Source organism: Triticum dicoccoides, chromosome 7A (assembly GCF_002162155.2).
Source record: "Triticum dicoccoides isolate Atlit2015 ecotype Zavitan chromosome 7A, WEW_v2.0, whole genome shotgun sequence".
Classification (NCBI taxonomy): domain Eukaryota; kingdom Viridiplantae; phylum Streptophyta; class Magnoliopsida; order Poales; family Poaceae; genus Triticum; species Triticum dicoccoides.
In genome coordinates, this window is record NC_041392.1 from 121997658 (window position 1) to 122008919 (window position 11262).

The 11262-nt window shown below is 45.0% G+C and overlaps 1 pseudogene; it reads right to left on the bottom strand.

The window, feature by feature from the left end:
* Nucleotides 1-4909: 4909 nt before the first annotated feature.
* LOC119333242 lies at nucleotides 4910-6139 on the bottom strand (annotated as a pseudogene).
* Nucleotides 6140-11262: the final 5123 nt, after the last annotated feature.

The following is an 11262-nucleotide window of genomic DNA, read 5'->3' on the forward strand; positions in this document are numbered from 1 at the left end:
ATGAAGATTTATGAAATGAAAAATGTGGACGCTATGGCATTGGGTTCGTTGACCCAAATACCATTAATGAATACACATGGAAAATAGATCCATATCACGAAAAAAGTGTAGAGGAAAGCATGCTACAGTTCTTCAAGGAACTCAAATACGATGAAGATATACTACTTCCTTACAACTTCCACTGAGTCACACTATCTTGTACTGCAAATTCTGTTTTTCCCTACTAGCTAGCTACATGTTTTTGCTTACATATGCCCGCTTAATTAAGACATGCAAACGTGTGTGCATGCAGATTTCACTAGATCTTGTTAATCATTAAAGTTGATGAAGGAACAGTTGAAGTACTAGACTCACTACTTAAGAAAGCAAGTCACTACACCATCGTGAAGGGGATAGTCAAGAGGTAATTTCAATCATTATTAACTATATCTTGGCATATTTAATTAGTTCATCATTTCCTGATAACAACTATTTAATAACCCATTTATTCATTTTCTTTGTCGGCGGGCAGGGCTTGGGCAAAGTTCATCAGGGCCACTCCAGGCCCATGGAAACAAAATTTGAAATGATATCGACCCAAGGTAAGTAATTAAGTAGTACTAGCTAGCTGCCATCTCTTGAATTATCATGCTTGATTAATTATTATCTGATCAAATTCCATTCTCGTAAAGTCCTTGAAATAGGCGTCGGGGAATGATCTATGTGCATACTATGTTTGCGAGAACATTCGCATGATGGCGTCCGAAAGGAGCAAATCTCAAAGACAGGAGTGGGTACGATATTGATTGTCAGAACACTATTCACAATTTTTACACCATTATGGATATCTAGTCACACAACTAATACACATGCATATTGATCTCCTTCTTAACAGTTCAATGAGGTGTGGGACAAGCTCCTAGCACAGGACCACAAAGAAGCAATTCAAGAGGAAATAGCGGGATTTTTGCTCGACCAGGTCATAGATCCCAAAGGAGAATACTATTACCCGCTACCGTCCCCATGAATCACTGCCAATTGTTATCGTGCTCCGAAGGCACCAATTAGCTAGGCTAATGCAACTGGCTCCGAAGGCACCAATTAGGAGAAATTGTATATATATATATATACATGTGTGTATATATGTGTGAATTAATTAATGGTGGTTGTGAGACATTCAATGATATATATATATATATGCATAACGTGTACAATATGTAGTATCGTAAAATACCAGCAAACGAAAAATAATTAAATCGAAAACACAAAATTAAATGAAAAAGAAATCATAAATCCAACCCCCCAACCTTTTAATACCGGTTGGTGACACCAACCGGTACTAAAGGGCTCCCTATCCCCGAAGCTGACTCGTGTCACGTGGTTGCCCTTTAGCACCGGTTCGTGTTGAACGGTACTAAAGGGGGGGGGGGACTTTAGTGCCTATACTTTAGCACCGGTTACCAAACCGGCACTAAAGGGCCTTACAAACCGGTGCTATTGCCCGGTTCTGTACTAGTGTTGGTAGTTACAGGTTGTAAAAGATTCATAAGAGCTTCCCAATCAATTGTTTCATTCATCGTGAGCGATCGAAGAAAACCCACGTTGACACTACCGGATACAAACACATCACTAACCAGAATGTGGGGATCTGCCCTGATGACAAACAGAGAGGGAAAGGATGCGTAAAGATTGCGCAAAAAAAGGAAAGGATGCGTATAGAGGTTTGTCTAGAATCCATTTGGCCAACAAGAATTTGGTGTCAAGACGGTTCCCCTTTGGTGTTACAAGCAAAGAAATAAGAGCTGCGGAAATATTTGGCTTTAAGTAACCGCGCCCAAAGGCAGTCGTCGTCCAGTGAGATTTTCCAAATCCATTTGGTAATAAGGGCGAGGTTCATCTTTCTAGAATTCAGAATCCCAAGGCCTCCTTTATTTTATGCATGCCTATCTGACCATATGATATTTGCAAGTAAATAGCATAAAACTACTATTTTACAGGCTATGGTTCCAAAAAATTATCGGTTTTTAATTTTTCTCAGATAACTACTAAGTGGGTAGTCGGCTGTTTAAAAAACCCCAAAATCTTTGTTGTTGAAAAATTAAGCAAGTTTATGACAGGTCGGGCCCGCACCTAAATGATCCGTCTATTTGACCGTTAACTGACATGTGGGCCCCACATGTCAGTGTCTTGAAACTTTTCAAAAATGCCATCGGGTCCCTGCAAACTTTTCAAAAACACAATCGGGTCCCTGCAAACTTTTGAAAAAAGCAATCGGGACCTCCCGTGGTCATGCGCCAGCAGCGGCCGTGATGGTCGCCGGCCAGTAGCCATGGTGCCGCTGTGGAGCTCTCTTTCGTCACGACCAGCAGCCATGGCGCCGCCGTGGAGCTCCCTTCCTTCGTAGGCGCTGTCGTGGAGCTCCCTTTCGTTGGGACCATCCATGCCGGCGGGGCAGTGCCTTTGGCCGGTGGCGTCATGGCTCCGTGGAGGGCGGCACATCAGACGCCATGGCTGCAGGCCGAGGCTAGCGGCGTGTTAGGGGAGAAGATACCACGATGAGGAGAAGAGGTTCCAGGGGGAGGGGGCAATAGTGGAGGCGGAGGAGCGGCCGGCCGACACCGACGAGGTGGAAGGAGGGGCGACCGACGCTGGGGAAGGAGGCGACCGGCGTTGAGGGAAGGAGCGGCGGCCGGCGCTCCATCGACCTCCTGGGGAAGAAGAGAGGCAGGAGGAGTAAAGAGAACGAGGAAGAGAGCTGACATGTGGACCCCACATGTCACTTAACGGTCAAACAGACGGTCAAACAATCAATTTTCTTACGTGCGGGTCCCAATTGTCATAATCACGATCAATTGTAAAGCACTAGATGTTTTGAGTTTTTTTAAACAACCGACCACCCACTTGATAGTTATCTTAGAAAAATTAAAAACTGATAGTTTTTTTTGGAACCCTAGCATGTAGAGTAATAGTTTTATGCTATTTATTCAATATTTGCATTTTTGGGATCGACTTCCTAGAAAAATCTAGCCCGCACTTTCCCAAATTCAGACTGTACCCCTTCTAAACAAGCCCATGACAAAGGTAGGAATCGTAGAGAGACACGCGTTAGTCAGCGTAGGACGAGGCGCAGAAGACATGAGCTTCACTTGCCACAGATCACATATTTCAACAGTCTTCTCCCCTGTAGGATCCCACTCCGACTCCACAGTGATTTTGTTAGCGCATGGTTGCCCAAGGTAGCTAATGGGAAAAGAACCCTTAGAACAGTTTAGGAGATCCGCTATCCATTGACCCGCTTCCTTGTCCTTCCAATGGAAATCGCTCCACTTTTTGAGTAGTTGGTTTTTAACCCTAACATCGCCACAAAGCAGATGAGCAGAATCTTGACCGTGGCTATGCTTAGAGAATCCGATTGAAAGAAAACCACCAAGTCGTCAGCGTATTTGAGATAGTCACATCTCCAGGGATAGGATGAGGGACGACCTCTTTAAGGTGGCTGGCAGCCCTAACCTTGTCTAAGATGGCAGAAAACGAGTATGCCACCATGTCGAAGAGCAAGGGGAGATGGGATTGCCTTGGCGCAGACGACATTTGTTTTGGAAGAAGGAACCCACCTCTCCGTTAGAAGGAACCCACGATAGTATACTACAAGTAGTATGCTCGTACCTTCACAAGAGAGGAGCAGCCTCAGAAACAGAAACTTGGACTGAAACCTCTGAAATACTCTGATCTACTTCTTCTATGCTGCTACTGCACCTGAAATTATAGCAGAAATGGAGATAATACTACAAGAGTATGCGGTTCCTCCTCTCTAAGTAAGGGGTGAACAATCCGTTGCCTGTTGTCTTCATACTCTCCACATGGCCCTTTGCTTCACGCTGTTTTCTTGCCTCTTTACCGAATCATGAAACACAGGCAATATGCTAATTTCTTTTGCTTTTCCTAAAGATGATTTTCCACCTTGCAGGTTTTCATGGGATTCGGCGGCTTAGCGCAGAGCAAGATATTGACATTAGGATTTGCATTTTTTTGACAGAATCTGGGAGTCTGACAATGTACACGGTGATTTTTCTGCCTTGCCGGGTACGGTTTCGACGCGTACAGCCACAAGGCACAACGGCCGTATTACCCAGGCTTCAGTTAAGAGCGGATAATGCGAAGCGTCTAAACCAATAATAGACAAGCCTATATGTTCATGGCCATTACATTTCTAGCACAGCAAATGCCCCCGTACTGGCACCTGCCAACAAAATCCTACGTTAAGCGCAAGCTTATATGATGGACCAAACACGCATACACCTGGCACTTTTTTTTTCATCAAAGCTTACTATTATATTTCACTTTCAGATATTAATACAAATATACAATTCCTCTGTGGTCAGCAGATCCAAAGCTTTACTGAATCATTAGCTACGGCAAAACCAAATAAAGAATTTCACAAAGGAAGTGCTTTGCAAAATACCAAATGCATAAATTCAACTAGAGATCACATCAGTAACTAAATACCAAATGCATAAAGTCAACTAGAGATCACAACAGTAACAAGTCCCACTGAACCTTTTAGTACACTAGCAGGTTGACAATATGCACTAAGATTTCGGATAACAATAATAACTGATTGTTATGGATAACAGGGCCTATCACAGTACAGTTTAACCCCATCAAACTAAGGCATGTCCCGAATAACAGCCAGTGCTGGGCAAACAAGAACAAGTGTAACAACTTTCTTTGAAAATGAAATGATGCTTAATCTGTAGGTTGACCAAGCGTTGCTCTGAAGTCTGAACTGTAAATCAAACAAGAAGTATAAGCACCAGCAATGTGGGCGGCCATGATTGAAGCAGATTCAGAGGTACACAGACAATTTTTTCAGACGAAAGAAGAGCCAGTTTTTGGGACGAAACACAGGGGTGGTTTGAAGGTAAAGCTACTACCCCTCAGCATCTGCTAATGGCTCTGAGAACAGAGGAACATAGGGTAGAAATTTGTGCACACTGTTTTTCTCAAGATTAATGATACAGCCAACTTTCTGATGCCACATGTGACATGTCATATGATATCAAGGTATCACCTCCACAATGAGCCAGGAAAATTGTGTCGCAATCTGGATGAATCTCAACCACCCTGTACTTCTCCCCAGTCATGCTCATAAGCGTATCGATGCTGGCAGTATGCTTCAGGACCCATTGTTAACTGTCCCAATCCTTGAGGCACCAGAGTGCTATCTCAGAAACTAGGATTTCATTGTTATTATTGACAGAAGCTATAGCATAGTGTAAGCACCCCTGCGACAATCCAATAGTACCAAATTTTGAATCGTACGGCACACGGATAGTCTTCCACACTTTCCCCTCCATGTCCACCCCCACCAGCACATACTCACCGTTGATGTCCACCACGTTACCCATGATGTACAACATACCACCAACAAAGACACATTTACTCCTGAACAGGGTAGCTTTCTAAACTATCCCACTGTCTCTATGAATCCAGGTTCCTGTGCGAGACGAGTAGATGTTCACTCCTGCGATCAAATTTTTCGGAAAGGTCCGCTCGAAACAAAGAACATGGAAATGGGACGAGACTGCTGGATCGAAAGCTAGGCCTGCAGTATGGTTAAGTCTGTTCATTGGCTCCGGCTTTTGAGGTTGAAGTGGCACCTCCACCCACCTCCCGGTGGCGGGATTGCACACAACAAAATGGTAATCATGCCTGCTGCTGTTGTAATGGCAGTAGAGAAGGAGGCCATTGCAAGCATCCACCTAGGTGATGCCCTCATCCTTGTTAGGATACAGGTAAGGGAGGGAAGGGTCAAAGGAGGCTGTGCCGCCGGAGAAACCGGTGCAGTGGTGGCGATACCCGTTCCTGCAGAAGGACGTGTAGAGGAAGCCAGCAAGGGTCTGGGGCAGCTTCTTGTGGTTGGCGGGGTCGGCGATGAGGTCGTGCCAGAGCACTGAGACGCACTTGAAATGGTGGACAGATCTGGCTGGGAGGCGGGAGAGGATCTCGAGGATGAGGTCGACATTGAGCAGGCTGGTCGCCCCCACCGCCGTCGCCTGCGAATGGTCGTCCAACCTCGGCTTGGTGTTCCTCTCGAAGATCTCCGCCTCCTCCATGGAGCTTGGCTTGGCGTTCCACTCCAAGATCTTCCCTTTCTCCGCCTCCTCCATGGAGGAGGAAGGGCTAGGCAGGGGACACCGTCAAACCAGATCTGCAAATGGAGAGAGAAAATTATGGATCTGGCTGAGAAAAATTAACCCGGTGGTGGTGGTGGTCCTGTGGGGAGTCGGAAAGGTACCTTGGTTTGGCTAATGATAGCGACGGGTGCCAGTGGTGAACGGGGATGCGACCGGCGGCACTTCACTTCTCAGAGGACACTGGGGAACAACAGCACGGACGCTGAACATAGAAAGAGGAAATTGGCATGCTTGGATTGGATAGTCGTAGATACAAACATAAAAATGACCTGTATGTAAAGAATTCATAATTTTCATAATTTACCCTTTTCCAAACATGACTAGAAAGAAACGTGCGCCTTTTTGTGCCGTTTTTAATAAATGAAGAGCAACATATATAGAAGTACTCCAACCATTTATCAAAAAAAAATAATTTCAATGCCACCACAAACTAAGAGAAAAAACCTAGTCCATCGCCACCTTCTCACTTGCCTCCACCAACTATAGCTCCTGTCTTTGGGACTCCCTATCCATGTTTTATTTTCCAAATAATGTCTTCTGTTCTCATGTAACTCCTTTTCACTTAGAGAAATTCCAAAGAGAGCAGTGATCAAAAGTTTATTTCACCCAAACAAAAGCATATCAGAATATTGCATACAACAATGTGTTAGCTACATACATATGGTACTCAGGCCAACTCCAGCGCGTGATCCCAAATGGTCCAGCCGCATAACAGAGACAAAACACGGCCCCCAAATTTGAGCCGCGTTTGCGTCGAAAAGGACAGTGCGCGGACGGGCGGGATGCGCGCCCTTATCCTCTCCTGGCCCAACCATGGGGGACACAAACACACCCACTTTCCCCCTCATTCCCAAAAACCTCCCACGCTCCCCCTCCACTCCCTCCTCCATGATCGGTGCCCCGAAGAAGCCCGTGTTGGGGAACGTAGTAATTTCAAAAAATTTCCTACGCACACACAGGATAAAGGTGATGCATAGCAACGAGAGGAGAGAGTGTCGTCCACGTACCCTCGTAGACCGTTAAGCGGAAGCGTTATGACAACGCGGTTGATGTAGTCATATGTCTTCACGATCGACCGATCCTCAGTACCGAACGTACAACACCTCCGCGTTCAGCACACGTTCAGCTCGGTGACGTCCCGCGAACTCATGATCCAGTAGAGCTCGGGGAAGTGTTTCGTCACCACGACGGCGTGGTGACCATGTTGATGAAGCTACCGCAGCAGGGCTTCGCCTAAACACCGCTACAGTATGACCGAGGTGGATTAGGGTGGAGGGGGGCACCGCACACGGCTGGGAGAGATCTTTGTGATCAACTTGTGTGTCTAGAGGTGTCCCCTACCCCTATATATAAAGGAGCAAAAGGAAGGACGTCCGGCCCTTGTTGGCGCGCCTAGGAGGAGGAATCCTCATCCTAGTAGGAGTAGGATTCCTCCCTTTCCTACTCCTACTAGGAGGGGGAAAGGCAGGGAGAGAAAGAGAAGGAAAGGGAGTGCCGTCCCCCTTCTCCTAGTCCAATTCGGACAGGGGGAAGGGGGCGCGCTGCCTGCCCTAGGCTGGCCCCTCTCTCTTTCCCTTATGGCCCAACAAGGCCCATTATCCCCCGAGAGGTTCCGGTAACCCCTCCGGTACTCCGGTAAAATCCCGATTTCACCCAGAACTATTCCGATGTCCAAATATAGGCTTTCAATATATCAATCTTTATGTCTCGACCATTTCGAGACTCCTCGTCATGTCCGTGATCACATCCGGGACTCCGAACTACCTTATGTACATCAAAGCATATAAACTCATAAAACCGATCGTCACAGAACTTTAAGCGTGCGGACCCTACGGGTTCGAGAACTATGTAGACATGACCGAGACACGTCTCCGATCAATAACCAATAGCGGAACCTGGATTCTCATATTGGTTCCTACATATTCTACGAAGATCTTTATCGGTCAAACCGCACAACACTATACGTTGTTTTCTTTGTTATCGGTATGTTACTTGCCCGAGATTCGATCATCGGTATCCAATACATAGTTCAATCTCGTTACTGGCAAGTCTCTTTACTCGTTCCGTAATACATCATCCCGTAACTAACTCATTAGTTATCATGCTTGCAAGGCTTATATTGATGTGTATTACCGAGAGGGCCCAGAGATACCTCTCCGACAATCGGAGTGACAAATCCTAATCTTGATCTATGCCAACTCAACAAGTACCATCGGAGACAACTGTAGAGCACCTTTATAATCACCCAGTTACGTTGTGATGTTTGGTAGCACACAAAGTGTTCCTCCGGTATTCGGGAGTTGCATAATCTCGTAGTCATAAGAACATGAATAAGTCATGAAGAAAGCAATAGTAGTAAACGAACGATCAAGTGCTAAGCTAACAGAATGGGTCAAGTCAATCACATCATTCTCCTAATGATTTGATCCCATTGATCAAATAACAACTCATGTCTATGGTTAGGAAACTTAACCATCTTTGATCAATGAGCTAGTCAAGTAGAGGCATACTAGTGACACTATGTTTGTCTATGTATTCACACATGTATTATGTTTCCGGTTAATAAAATTCTAGCATGAATAATAAACATTTTTCATGAAATAAGGAAATAAATAATAACTTTATTATTGCCTCTAGGGCATATTTCCTTCGGTCTCCCACTTGCACTAGAGTCAATAATCTAGATTACAAAGTAATGATTTTAACACCCCTGGAGCCTTGGTGTTGATCTTTTTTTGCTCGTGGAAGAGGCTTAGTCAACGGGTCTGCAACATTTAGATCCATATGTATCTTGCAAATATCTATGTCTCCTACCTGGATTTGACCCCGGATGGAGTTGAAGCGTCTCTTGATGTGCTTGGTTCTTTTGTGAAATCTGGATTATTTTGACAAGGCAATTGCACCAGTATTGTCACAAAAGATTTTCATTGGACCCGATGCACTAGGTATGACACCTAGATTGGATATGAACTCCTTCATCCAGACTCCTTCATTTGCTGCTTCTGAAGCAGCAATGTACTCCGCTTCACATGTAGATCCCGCCACAACCCTCTGTTTAGAACTGCTCCAACTGACAGCTCCACCGTTTAATATAAACACGTATCTGGTTTGCGATTTAGAATCGTCCGGATCAGTGTCAAAGCTTGCATCAATGCAACCATTTACGATGAGCTCTTTGTCACCTCCATAAACAAGAAACATATGCTTGGTCCTTTTCAGGTACTTCAGGATGTTCTTGACCGCTGTCCAGTGATCCACTCCTGGATTACTTTGGCACCTCCTGATGTCTACTACACAACCTTCTTCTTGTAGATGTTGTTGGGCCTCCAAGTGCAGAGGTTTGTAGGACAGTAGAAAATTTCCCTCAAGTGGATGACCTAAGGTTTATCGATCCGTAGGAGGCGTAGGATGAAGATGGTCTCTCTCAAGCAACCCTGCAACCAAATAACAAAGAGTCTCTTGTGTCCCCAACACACCCAATACAATGGTTAATTGTATATGTGCACTTGTTCGGCGAAGAGATGGTGATACAAGTGGTATATGGATGGTAGATAATAGTTTTTATAATATGAAAATATAAAAAAACAGCAAGGTAACGAATGATAAAAGTGAGCGTAAACGGTATTGCAATGTGTTGAAACAAGGCCTAGGGTTCATACTTTCACTAGTGCAAGTCCTCTCAACAATAATAACATAATTGAATCATATAACTATCCCTCAACATGCAACAAAGAGTCACTCCAAAGTCACTAATAGCGGAGAACAAATGAAGAGATTATGGTAGGGTACGAAACCACCTCAAAGTTATTCTTTCCAATCAATCCGTTGGGCTATTCCTATAAGTGTCACAAACAGCCCTAGTGTTCATACTAGAATAACACCTTAAGACACAAATCAACCAAAACACTAATGTGACCTAGATACTCCAATGTCACCTCAAGTATCCGTGGGTATGATTATACGATATGCATCACACTGTCTCAGATTTATCTATTCAACCAACACATAGAACCTCAAAGAGTGCCCCAAAGTTTCTAGCGGAGAATCACGACGAAAACGTGTGCCAACCCCTATGCATAGGTTCATGGGCGGAACCCGCAAGTTGGTCACCAAAACATACATCAAGTGAATCACGTGATATCCCATTGTCACCACAGATACGCACGGCAAGACATACATCAAGTGTTCTCAAATCATTAAAGACTCAATCCGATAAGATTACTTCAAGGGGAAAACTCAATCCATTACAAGAGAGTAAAGGGGGAGAACAAACATAAGATCCAACTATAATTGCAAAGCTCGCGATACATCAAGATCGTGCCAAATCAAGAACACGAGATAGAGAGAGAGAGAGAGAGAGATCAAACACATAGCTACTGGTACATACCCTCAGCCCCGAGGGAGAACTACTCCCTCCTCGTCATGGAGAGCGCCGGGATGATGAAGATGGCCACCAGAGAGGGATTCCCCCTCCGGCAGGGTGCAGGAACGGGTCTAGATTGGTTTTCGGTGGCTACGAAGGCTTCTGGCGGCGGAACTCCCGATCTATTGTGCTCCCCGATAGTTTTAGGGTATATGGATATATATCGGCGGAAGAAATACATCAGGGGAGCCACGAGGGGCCCACGAGGGTGGAGGGCGTGCCCAGGGGGGTGGGCGCGCCCCTTGCCTCATGGCTTCCTCGTTGTTCCCCCGACATGCACTCCGAGTCTCCTATATTGCTTTCTTTCAAAAATAACTTTTCCGAAGGTTTCATTCTGTTTGGACTCCGTTTGATATTCCTTTTCTTCGAAACGCTAAAACAAGGAAAAACAGAAACTGGCACTGGGCTCTAGGTTAATAGGTTAGTCCCAAAAATCATATAAAATAGCATATAAATGCATATAAAACATCCAAAGTTGATAATATAATAGCATGGAACAATCAAAAATTATAGATACGTTGGAGACGTATCACCTCCCTGCTAGGCTAATAGCAAGGCACACATCAGGTCTGGTGCACAGCATTGCATACATGATAGAGCCTATGGCTGAAGCATAGGGAACACTTTTCATTTTCTCTCTATCTTCTGAAGTGGTCGGGCATT